Genomic DNA, 13,097 nt, shown 5'->3' with positions numbered 1-13,097 from the left:
AACCTGTAAACATATGCTTTTAAATGAAATGTGTGCAGCCATGAAGGTTTCTGCTCCTCTCTCAGACAAGCTGTATTTGTGGGTGGATTGAAGGAGGGCCCCTCAGTTAATCTGTCCCTGAAAGTAGCCACCTTTCCTCTAGTTTCCAAGTTTTTTTCTCCAACAGTCATTCCATTCTTGCACCCAGCTTGTAAATCCAAATTTTGGTGTATCATTCTGTAGTGTTTTGCCTGTGCTTTTGCCCTTGTTCTCTCTCTAGTCTTTCTGGAATCTTTCTTCCCTCTGTTCTTTCCTCTGTCCCCTATGTTCTATTTGGAATGTGTTTTGAATTACTGTACTTACAGTTGGGACCTGCATGGCTGTGAGCTGCTGCGCAGCACCTGTTACGATCGTCTTCAGGTGTCTGCTTTCCACGCGTGCATCTTAAAATCAAGATTTCATCGAAGACGAAGTACCCTCCGAGAATTCCCGCATTCTTGTTTGCCCTTCGCTTCGAATATTATACTCAAATAGTATAATTCTTTCAAGGTACTGTACTTTTTGTTACGTTATCCTAAATGGTGGCAGCTCTTCTCGCAATACTATTTTTCCCGTCAACCGTCACTGAAACGCGAGGTTGCTGTGAAGCGCACACGTCACTGGAACGCACATCTTCAAACGCCATGTTATGAGCAGCGTTAGAGTGTGTGACGTCTTCACTTCTAGACACGTCGTTGAAACGCAACGTTATTCTGGTGGAACGCATCGCAAACCACCATTTTGACAGTTTCATTTTTTTTCTTTTTTTTACCCTTTCTTTATTGCAAACAAACGCGAACACGCAAATCGGTGTTCACGCGTATAACTCTTTCCGCACTTCAAAGGAGTCTCTGTGTGGACCAGTCTGGTTCTCTGTCATCGCGCACATCGACGAAGTCCCTGCACATCGACGAAATCTCTCCTTGAACCTGTCCCACTCTGTGCGCTTACACAAATCGGCTGCACCTTATCGTGTGTTTGTGCATTCTTCAAGCTCCTGCAACCTTCAACGGAACAATCACTAAACGAAGTCATGTGGTAGATGGTATCTTTTCACTTCTTCTTCTGCATTGTTTTTCAACGAAGCCATTCACCAACAGCAGCTGTCATGTACTGGGTTTCTGCTTTTTGACCTTCTTCAACGACAAACTCGTTTGTTTTTGCCTTCTCTTTTTCATTTTTGGTTCCTGAATTTTGTTTTAATTTCTGTTTTAACATTTCTTTCTTCCACAGGTTTAGTCCAATTGTTACACAGGTTTAAGCTATTGTCATTTTAAGGCTATTGACCTTATCCTCTTTAATCCTAAGTTACTGCAGTTACTGTGATGTCTTTACAAGCAGTCTCTCCTCCACCACCTTTCCTCGATCTTCCTGGTGATCCCCCTATTACTTGGAAAAAGTGGTTCGATGCTTTCACTACTTACCTAGGTGCCATTGGTGCCTCCAGGTATAGGGCGGAGAGAAAAAAATACCTTCTTTTGAATAGCCTTGGATTTGAAGGTCGCTCTATTTTTAAACATTTACCCCCTTTAGTTCTTTCTCCAGGTGAAGAAGATTTGGATGACTATAATCAAACTGTTAGACTCCTTGAGTTACGTTTTGACATTAAACCCAGTATTGTTGTTGTCAGACATAAATTCTACAAACGTGAGCAAAAACAAGGTGAAAAGGTTGAAGATTTTATCTCTGCACTTAGAATACTTAGTGCTGAGTGTGAATTCGAAACTTTTAGAGACCAAATGATTAGGGATCAGTACATTTGTAAATGTATAGATAAAAGTATTCAACAAAAGTTGCTTTCATTAGGCAATCCTTCACTTGAGGAGACCGTATGTGTGGCCAAAAGCATTGAGTTTTCCAAGCTTTCTGTAAAAGAACTTGATGTTAAGATCCCCACGTCTTTTAGCAAAGATGAAACTATAGTGGGTGCTGTAAAAGTCACTGAAAATAAAACTAATGCTTCTGGTCGCACTGACAACAGGTTCTTCAAACAAACTAATGTCTTTTTTAAATGTGGAAATTTTCCTCACTCTAAGTCTGGACGTCCTTGTCCTGCTAGGAATATCAATTGTAGATTGTGTGGTAAATTAGGCCATTTCGCCAAGGTCTGCCAAAGTGTAAAAAGAGGGTCTTCTTTTCCCCAGCCCAACAAACAGTGGAACAATCCCACTTCTGTTGCCTATGTTTCTGATTCCAACCTAGAAGATACCAACATTCAAGATGATTTAAGAGATATGGTTGCTGTGGTCGGTGTCGGTGCTGATGATCCTGAGCGTGAATGTGTTGATCCATATATTGATTTTCGCATTGGTGATAAAACTGTTTGCTTACTTGTAGACTCAGGAGCCAGAATAACAATGCTTACTCAGGAACTCTTTGCAGAAGTGTGGGGTGATCGCAAACTTTCTCCTCCTGACAGGTCTCCTCTTAACTATGAGGGTAGAAGAATTGAACTCAAGGGTTATTTTGAAGATTCTATTGAATTCAGGGGAAGGAAAATTTTTGGCAAAGTGTATGTTTCAATCAAAGGCCTTAATATCCTAGGCTGGTTCCATCAAGGTCTGTTTAAGATGGTTCTCCGTCCTGGTACTAAAGATCCTGTCTCCATTTCTGTTGTACAAATTGATGATCAGTCCTCCCCAACTAATGATCTCTCCATCCTAAGTGATGATTTCGTCAACACTTTGGTCAAAGATTTTCCTTCCGTCTTTAGTAATAAGTTGGGGGAGGTAAAAGGTTTTACACACACTATTCGTGTTAAGGACAATACCATTCCTATAAAGCATAAGCTCAGAAACGTCCCGTTCAGTGTTAGAGATCAACTTGAGTCAGAGTTGTTCGGCCTTTGCAGCAAGGGGATAATTGAACCCATTGAGTCCTCCTTATGGCTTTCTCCCTTGGTGGTCGCTAAAAAGAAAAATGGCGATCTTCGTGTCTGTGTCGATTTGCGCAGTTTAAATAAGAACATCTGGGTGGACTCCTTTCCCCTCCCTAAAATTCCTGACATGCTTTCGCTTATTGATGGTTCCAAGTGGTTCAGCAAGTTAGACTTAGCCTCTGCGTACCACCAAGTTGTTCTTGACCCTGCCTCTAGACATTTTACTGCCTTTGTGTCCCCTGTTGGCTCTTTTCAGTACTGCCGCATGCCCTTTGGATTAGCCTCTGCGGCGGCTGTTTTCCAAAGGATCATGACCAACATTTTAAAAGGTATCATGGGAGTCGTCGTTTTCCAGGACGATGTACTTATTCATGGTAAAACCTGTGATAGCCATGATGCAATTTTGAGGGATGTGTTAAAAGCTTTGGGTAATGCAGGTGTGGTTTTGAAGAAAGAAAAATGCGTTTTTAGGGCAAGGAAAGTGGAGTATCTCGGTCATGTGTTATCTGAGAATGGTGTGGAGCCTAGACCTGGTCTTGTTAAAGCCATTGTTGATAGTCCCCCACCCAAGGACAAAACCGGTTTAAAGTCCTTCATTGGACTTTGCGAGTTTTATGCCAGGTTTATTCCCGACTATGCCTCCAAGGTTCAACCTTTGTCTAACATGCTTAAGAGGGAGGTTCCTTTTTTGTGGGATCCAAACTGCGAAAAGGTTTTTGCCTGGATTAAACAAGAGTTGGTTGGGTCTAAAGTTTTAAAACCTTTCAATCCCAATGTCATGTGCACCATTACTGTGGATGCTAGTGGGTTTGGTTTGGGGGCCGTTCTCACACAAGAAATTGGTGGTGTTGAGCAAACCCTAGGTTACGCCTCTAGAGTTCTACGTGGGGCTGAATCCAACTTTGCAGTAATTGAAAAGGAACTCCTAGCCTGTTGGTGGGCAATTAGGAAATTCAATCCTTACATCTGGGGCAAGCATTTCCGTTTGAGGACGGATCACAGTCCTCTAGTCTCTATCCTCACAGGTGACCGGATCAAGGAACACTCTCCCAGAATTGCCAGACTTTCCACCAAACTACTCCAATATGACTTTGAAGTTAGCTACATTCCAGGTTGCCGTAACGCTAGAGCTGATTATTTTTCAAGGAATCCTGTTGAGGCTGATTGTGATGGTGATGGGGAGGAAGATTATGATGAAGAGGATTGCTTTGTTGCTTTTGTTGGCATGGATGATATGCGTTCCATTAGTGAGGCAGAATGGAGGGAGCATTTGTCCAAGGATGTTCTTCTTAATGAGGTTGCTAAGCACGTTAGAGATGGGTGGCCTAGGGAGAGTAACGTCCATGTTTCTCTTCAGACCTTTGTCAAAATCTCTGATGAACTCTCCATTGAGGGTGGTCTTCTCATGCGTGGTGATAGACTAATTCCCCCCAGTGATCTTAGAATTAGAATTGTTAAAGGGGCACATGAGGGGCACCTTGGTAAAACTTTGACCAAAAGAAGAGTTAGAGAGCATTACTGGTGGCCCAAGATGGATCAGGAGATAGACACTGTGGTTGAGGAGTGTGTAGTCTGTTCTAGCGCTGAGAAATGTTTGAAAACCCGTTCTCCTCCTCTTCAACCAATTTCTTTTCCTGACAGGCCGTGGGAAAAAATAGGCATTGACTTGGTCGGCCCTTTCTATCTTCTTCCCTCCTCTTCCAGATTTGCCATTGTGGCTGTTGACTACTACTCAAAATGGCCAGAGGTCCGTTTTGTTAGTGAAGCTAATTCCAGGAACGTGATTGACTTTCTCAAAGATTTGTTTTTACGGGAGGGATTTCCTTCTGCTATTGTTAGTGACAACGAGACTCAATTCATTAGTCAGGAATTTAATTCGTTTGTCAGTCAAAGTGGGTTTGTTCATTTGAGGAGTGCCCTCTATCACCCCCAGACTAACGGCCTTGTTGAGCGTATGAACAGGGTTCTCAACAATTGCATCCAGTGGGCCATTGCTCAGCACTGTCATGTTCCCAACGCTGTTAGATCCATGTTGTGGTTCTATCGCACCACCCCTCACTCCTCCACCAAAGTATCCCCCTTTGAGTTGTTGCGTGGGAGGAAACCGTGTTCAAAGGTTTGTCCTGGATGGATGTCACGTTGGGTTAAACTCAATTCTCTTGACAATGTAGATGATGTTGCCAGGTCCAATGTAATGTATGCTCAGTCTAGGCAGAAAAATGATTTTGACTCCAGGAAGAAAGTTTCCTTTCAATCCTTCAAGGTGGGTGAGAGAATTCGGGTAAAGTTACCTACTCACTCAACTAAAGGTAGTCCCAAGTTTTCCGAACCTTTCGTTATTGACAAAGTTTGTGGCAATTCTGTTAGAGTCAACATGAAGAATTGGTGGAATGCTGCTTGAATTGTCAAAGTTAATGAACCAATTGTTAATCGCACTACTTCTGTTTTGCCTTCAACTTCTTCTGTTTTGCCTTCAACTTCTGCTCTGCCTTCTACTTCTGCTTTGCCCTCTACATCTGACGTTTCTTTTCAACCTTGTGCTTCTTTTGTCAATCTTCCTTCTTCTCATGACACTTCTACTTTACCTTTTTCTTCCGTTGTTCCTTTCCAACCTCGTAGGAGTGTTCGTACTCGTTCTGTCCCCGCCAGGTTTCGTTGATGCTTTTCTTTCCTCTTTTCCAACCTTCCCTTTGCTCCTTCTTTCTTTTCCGTTTTGAAGAGGAGAGGATAATGTAGTGTTTTGCCTGTGCTTTTGCCCTTGTTCTCTCTCTAGTCTTTCTGGAATCTTTCTTCCCTCTGTTCTTTCCTCTGTCCCCTATGTTCTATTTGGAATGTGTTTTGAATTACTGTACTTACAGTTGGGACCTGCATGGCTGTGAGCTGCTGCGCAGCACCTGTTACAATAAATCCTCTCTTCAACATCGTTGTCTCCGATCTACTTACTACACATTCCTTCAATCAGCCTTTGTCCAGTTCTGCTTTACAAGGCAGTTGTAATTATTTTTCCCTGTACAGTCTCACACTACACACCAATGAGAATGCTTTAACTGCAACATGAGTTCTTGTACTTTCACCAGCGGTGTATTTATGCCCCCTCTCGGACCTAGGGGCTTATTATCAAGGCGGACGATAAGAGATTATTGCCGCTTTAGCGGCCGTTTTCGGCCGCTAAATGGCGATAATTTTATCGCCCTATTAGCAAGCTGTCGCTAACTGATGTTAGCGACAGCTTGTAGGCGATAGCGAGCGGCTTGGGGCCCGCTTTGCATGTCAGCGATATTTATCGCTAATGACATGCAAAGTGGGCGTACCCAACCTGTTAGCGACTGAAAGCAGTCGCTAACATCGCAATCGCCAATTATCAATGCAGGCGTAGTGCTGGAAATATTCGCGCTAAGCACGAATATCTCCGAAACCTAAAGACTGATCAGACCAGTTCTTAGCCTGTATATCCAATGGGAGGTGGATATTCAGGCTAAGTCCCTGTTAGCGATAATGCCTGAATATCGCTGTATTACGAGCGATATTCATGCATTTCGCCGCTATCGCCGGAAATGTTATCGCTTTAGAGATAAACATTGCTAATAGCACGTTATCTCTGCGATAAAAAGCGGCGATGCGCGGCGATAAAAAAATGTCGCTAAGCTTATTAAGCGATAAATATCGCTTGTTGTTGATAATATGCCCCCTAGTTTTTTGTCACCCAAGATCATAAACACGGGCTTCCAGGCACTTGAACTATTTCCTCCATTTTTATTGGTAAATTATAGAACCAGATAGTGTTCTCTGCACAGTCTGACCTTTGCTTTTTTCCCCTGTGCCAGTCGAATTTAAAGTTATACATCAGCTTTTTCAAACAGTCACAGAATATAGGATTACACTAATAAGGCATGAAATAATATATGTCCAACGTTCTCATCCCTACAACAATGCAACACACAATATGATTGATGAATGGTTTCGTTGATGTTGCTTTAAATAAGAGGGGGGTTATATTGTAGTAATGTGCCAGGAGCAGAAATCGCAATTGATTCATCAGTTTGTTCACTAGTGCAATTTCTTCTTATTGATACAAATGGGGCTAACACTAAAGAAATGTATGAGCGATAAACATTATTACTTTTGATAACACCAAGGAATTTATGCTGAGTCCTTCTACTTTTGATGTTGTTGTGTTAGGTCTGAGGGGATCAGAAGGGTGCTTGGTACAAAGGGTGAGAGGTTCATAAAAGATGGGCTTCCCTGTGAAGAAACGAGAGAAGTCCTCTCTTAAACCGAACTTGATAGCTTTTGAATGCATGGTTAGGTTGCCCCCTGCATCTCATTCTAGGTGAGGTCCAATTGGCTCATATATCAAATCCTTGTTTGGGTATTCAAAACTATAATTCCAATTATTCAAAGTTTGTTTTCTTCCCCCAACTTTGCCGTAGGATACAGCTTTCCCGCTGAAACAGTTTATTTGCCTATGAAAAGGAAGGTTCGCTGCAGAAAAAAACTTTCTTAGCACTATTTGTGATTCTCATTTTTTCAAACCTAGAATAACTTTTGTGATTCGTCACTATGGCGAAGATTTAAAACAAATGTAATAAAGTTGCGGTGGGTGCAGTTTCTCATTTTCCCTCACCCAATGCCTTTAATGGCGTTATTATTTGTACCTCCCGGCTCTGTTCTCCTTGTGGGGGTGTCCCAGGAGCGAACATTGGCAGCTGAGTGAGTCATTCGGAGGCAGGAGGCATAGCAGTGGTCTGAAGTCCTTATGACATAATCAGTTAAAACTTGTCTGAATAACGGTGTTTTCAGTAGATTTCTATGGGCCAGGTGGTTGTGTTTAGTTTTACGAGATGGTGTGAGAGCATTCCTCGTCCTTTGTGCCTCTTCAGATCCGAACCTGCCTGGATCTCTTCCAATCCCGGAAATCGCTGAAGACCTGCCTATTCAGTCTATGTTATTTCTTGCCTGTTATCATGGTATGAGACCTCCCAGGGTGATTCGCACGCGTTATAACTTAAACTAACATAACATATATTTCAAGCACCAATCACTCTGTTTTTGTTCCTTGGACCTTTTATGGTACCCAAGCTTGTGTATGTGTGTGTGTGTGCATGCATGCATGCGTGTGTGTGAGATAGTGCGTGCTCCCTCACGCCTACAAAGCTCTACACGACAAAGAACCAGCATACCTGAACCACTGCCTCACATTCGACGTACCCGGCAGATAACTCCGATCCTCCCAACTCTACCTTGGATCTGTCCCCAGGATCCACAAAACCAGAACTGGAGGAAGGTCCTTGTCCTACCTCGCTGCCAAGGCCTGGAACTCCCTGCACCCCCCTCAGGCAATCAGCATCACTGGCCCTATTCAAGAAGGACCTCAAGACCTGGCTCTTCCAATGATCCTCCACCCAGTCCGACCAGCAGCCCCTCCCCCAGTGCCTTGAAATCCTCATGGGTGAGTAGCCGCACTGTACAAAACCCTGAATGGCTGAATGGTTGATTGATAGTATTGTGTCAGGTTAAGGCACAGTTTTACCACTTTGTCTGTATCACAATCTGTGACTTAATCCCAATGGTAAATACTAATTTGCACCTGAATGTGTTTATGACCTGGGCGCAAACTGTTTATAAGTGCCAAGGGTCTGGGGGTTGGGTGTGAGGTTGTTGACTCCCTGTATTGCCTCTCTGATGTAGCACCTTTTACTCAAGTGGGAGTAGTTTTTCTTAATTTAAAGACAGATGGAGTCCATACATGTTTTGTAGTATTCTGAAGTCTTCATTTAGTTTCCAAATGGATATTGATATCTGTGATGCATAATTAGCAGTAGGGGGAGAGTGAGAATGACTACCACATACCATTCTTGTGTTACAGAAGGATTCAGCGTACCCAGTTCTTACTTACTGTGTATAGTTTTGAATGAACAGCCGAGAAAATTACATTTTCCTTCCCAATATTTCCAACCAGTCTATCATTTTTTTTGTTTTTATATTAATCTTCAACCAGGCTGGACGTTAGTGGTCTGGAGCCTGCCTGTACATTTTGAGGATTATTATTTTGACTCACATATTCCATATGTTTTGTGTAACTGTTTTCCATAGAAATGTGAATAAATGGAAAAGATGTGAAATGTACAAATAATTTGCAAGGACCTTTTGGTGACCCACTGAATTGAAATTACATTTATATAGGACTTACAACCCCTGGTGAGGTGTTTAAGTGCTTTATGGCGAGTAGCACTCTACTTGGGAGCCTAACGTAAGTGGTCAGTTCATTGGTTATTGGGATTAGTTTTGAATGCTTAAGAAAACCATTCCATGCATTTACTCCTGTTTCTTTGTGGTACATTAGTGACTTAGGTGTAATCATACGAGGGGTCTATGTGAGAAGCAAATGCTTGCTGGAATAGATATTGCTATTGAGTGCTTAATTTGAGCCAGTGGATGCGGGTGAGAGCCATTGGTACCCATTCTTAGAGACTGGCACTTATTTTTCCTCATCAGATATTTCCTAAGTACAAGAGAGAGAAAAGCACACAAAGCGGAAAGATGGAGGAAGAGAAAGATGGAAAACCGTGACAAAGGGAGAATGCAGAAACCTGCAAGAGTGAGATAAAAGGGCAGGAGTGTCTTGAGCTGGATTTAAGAGGCCGGAGGTGGAATGAAGACTGCATAAGTGGAGAAGTGTGGCTCAATGATTAGAGTGGCAGACCCTGATGCAGAGGTCTAGCCCGGGACCAGGGTTCAATTGCCCAGTCTCAGCGGGTCTTGAGCTCAAAAATTCCACGGACCTGATAATTCTCGCCTCGGTGCCTATTCCAATCATGGAGTCCCACTCTGCAACTCTGGGCAATAGCTTGCTTAATCTCCACAACGGCCCCCACAACGCTAAGGATTCCTGGCCTCCACCTTGGGGGTGCCCAGGAGTGGACGCCTCACAGGGAAAGCCAGGATGGGTTCCGCAGTGGTATTCGTAGAAGCGCCTTGAGACCCTTGCGGGTGAGTAGTGCGCTATACAAGTATCAATTTACATTTACATTTACATTTACATTACATAAAAAACGCCAGCCACTGGCTTCTGTGTAGAGCTTTCGGTACCCGCATTCATTCTTTTACAAATTAGGTTCTGGTTGTAGTTTCAATAAAAGGAGCTTAAGACAGACAGACATGAGATTTGGAGTAGCTTATCTATAGAAGAGGCATGCAGGAGATAGAAGGAAGCAGAGATGTAGTCAAAATAAATAAGGGAGGGAAAAACTCAGAAATTTAGATTCAAGCTCAATTTTTCATTTTAATGTTAATGTTAGTGAAACGTGTACAGTGCACGAATACCCTCAGGTGTCTTGGCGCTTCCGGTGCAACATACCATGCTAGGTGCTACTATTGCTGAAAAAGCCAAGTCTTCAGCTGTTTCCTAAATTCCAGAAGAGAAGGAGTTTGTCTGAGAAGCAAAGGAAGAGCATTCCATTTCCTAATAGTGTTAACTGTAAGACTTCTCCCCCCCAATTCATTTTCTTTACCCTGATTGCCCGCATCAAATATGCATTGGCGGAACGTAGAGGTCTGTTTGGTGAGTACCAATTAAAAAGTTCCTCTAAAAATGTTGGCCCTTCTTTATGTAGCGCCTTAAAGGCCAGACAGGGAGTCTTAAACTTTATCCGCTGACATACTGGCAGCCATTGAAGTTCTCGCAATGCTGATCTTACCGACTGATATTTTGGAATATTCAAAACCAGTCTAGCAGCGGCATTTTGCACTGCCTGTAGCTTCCTCAGAAGGTTGGCATGCACCTTAATGTACAGTCCGTTACAATAGTCGATTTTTGACAAAACTAAGGAAGTTACTACTGACTTTCTGCATGTTTTTGGAATAAAAGGTAACATTTTCCTAATCATCTTAATCATAAGGAACGAAGAGGAAACCACCTTGGAGACGTGATCTTTGAAGCTGAGCTTTCCATCTATTATGACCCCTCGGTTTTTAGCTTTTTCGACCGCGGTGGGGGGCAGGCCCAGGATATCTGGCCACCAAGCTGGTGACCAGGGCGGAAAAAGATTACCGAAAAAAATCACTTCTGTTTTGCTTGAGTTCAGTTTCAAGCAATGCGTGCTCATCCAATGACTTAAGGAGAGCATACAGTCATAAATCGTAAATCATACGTTCTTATATAGCGCCTTTCACCGGAAGGTCTCAAGGCGCTTGCTTTGGGAACCCGTCCTGGCCTTTCCCTGCGAGATTACCCCTACTGGGCATCTCCAAGGTGAAGACCAGGCATCCCATCGCGGTGGAGCCGTAGTGGAGATTAAGCAAGCTATTGCCCAGAGTTGCAGAGTGTGAACCCACGATTCGAGTAGGCACCGACGCGAGAATTATCAAGTCCGTGGACATTTTGAGCTCAAGGCCCTGCCGCGTTGGGGATTGAACCCTGGTCCCTGGTCTGACCTCTGCATCAGAGTCTGCCTCCTTTAACCGGTGAGCCACACTTCTCCAAGCTTAGATGCATGATTAATGTCCTTATCCACTGTAGAGATTACCAGCTGGGTGTCATTGGCATAGGAAGTTGGGATCAAATTAAAACTTCTTATTAGTGGTGCTAGTGCATGCATTATTTTAAGTAATATAGCAGTTGGAGATTTGTTTGTGATACTGTGCAATCTCTGCATGTCTATCTGTGGAAAGAAATAGTTTTACATTCCGCTATAAAAGATTATGGCTGTTAAAAATATTTCTTGGGACGCTGTACTTTAAAGAGATGGTACAGGTACTTGACTCCCTGCAAAAAAGAAAGTCAATGCTTGTTGAGGCTCTTTTACCAGCTATGTCAAGCAGTATAGGATTGACTTTTCAAAGAAGTGAGCACGTTTACTACGGTGGCGTAACGAAACTTGAGGGGGCCCCCCTGCAAAGCACATGGAGGGGGCCCCCCTCGCCCCCGGTGTGCCAGCCCACCACCTACCACTTTGTCCTACCACAGGTCAAAATTCAGGACAGGAGGTCAAAATTCAGGGTAACTTCGGGACAAAAGGTACGTTTTACAGATACATCAGAAGAGGTTGTGCAATAGTATATAAGTAGTTTTTGGACACAAGGGAACCCAGTAGGGGACCTTCGGACCGTGGGTTACTTAACTTGTTTTAAAGAACAGGGGTCCTAAGGATTCACAATATGACAAGAAGATAACAATATAGACTACAATCAGTACTATATTTTTGAAAAACGTCCAGCCGGACGTAAGTTTATTCATAGGATAACGTAGAGTCGTGTTGGCCCATGGAGAGGCCAAAGATAGTGGCAAGATAGGGTACAGTCCTGTACCTATCCCGAAAGGTTTAGAAGAGATAAACCAGGAAGAGGGAGATAGAGCAAGGAAAAAGCTTTTCAGGCAAGCAAGAAGTTTTTGAGCCAGAAGGTGACTTGTAGTTACAGTAAATACAGTTACAACAAATTCACCCTGCAGTGTCAACAATTTCAAATAAACATATTAAGTAATATGCTACACTGCATATTGCGTCGACGTTTCGATCCCTAAGGGCTCATAATACAATGGGATCATCATCAGGACAATTTTTACAGTTAGTGCCTGCAGTAAATGTAGCCTGTAAAAAAAGGGGGGGGGGGAAATAATGACAATTTTAAGGCCTAGGCCCACAGAAAGCAGCTAGGAAACAAAGACCACTACCTCAGACTTGCATCAAATCCAACCAAAGTTATTCAGGAAATAATACTGAAAATAACAACCGAGGCAGTACAGGAAGGTTTTTTGACTAAAAAAGAATTTAACTACCTTAATGTAAAAAACCCAAGACTACCAGTAATATACACCTTGCCAAAGATTCACAAAAATCTAAATGCTCCCCCTGGCCGCCCCATTGTGTCAGCTTGCGGCTCAATATTGGAGCCCCTAGGTGCATTGTTGACTTCTTTATCAAAGAATTTGTCCCCCAAACATTTTGCTATGTGCGCGACTCCATGGCCATGATCAATCTGATTGAACACCATCCCTTCAATCCAATCACTGACACACTTTGTACCATGGACGTGGAGTCGTTGTACACGAATATTCCGCAAACAGCAGCCCTACTTGTTATACAACGTACTTTGGACAACCGTCCGCGTCCCCATGCCATTCCAACATCCTTTATCTGTAAGCTTCTGGAAGTATGTCTGACCAAGAATTTCTTCACCTTTCAAGGCCTATTTTACCAACAAA

General features: G+C 43.1%; 1 protein-coding gene across 1 annotated transcript in view; it reads left to right on the top strand.

Moving 5' to 3' along the window:
* Window positions 1-13,097, top strand: part of ADRA1D (adrenoceptor alpha 1D) — a 295,229-nt gene that overhangs the window by 55,107 nt on the left and 227,025 nt on the right. The window lies entirely within an intron of this gene.

Source organism: Lissotriton vulgaris, chromosome 3_2 (genome assembly GCF_964263255.1).
Source record: "Lissotriton vulgaris chromosome 3_2, aLisVul1.2, whole genome shotgun sequence".
Lineage (NCBI taxonomy): Eukaryota > Metazoa > Chordata > Amphibia > Caudata > Salamandridae > Lissotriton > Lissotriton vulgaris.
This window is presented reverse-complemented; position numbering and strand designations above follow the sequence as displayed.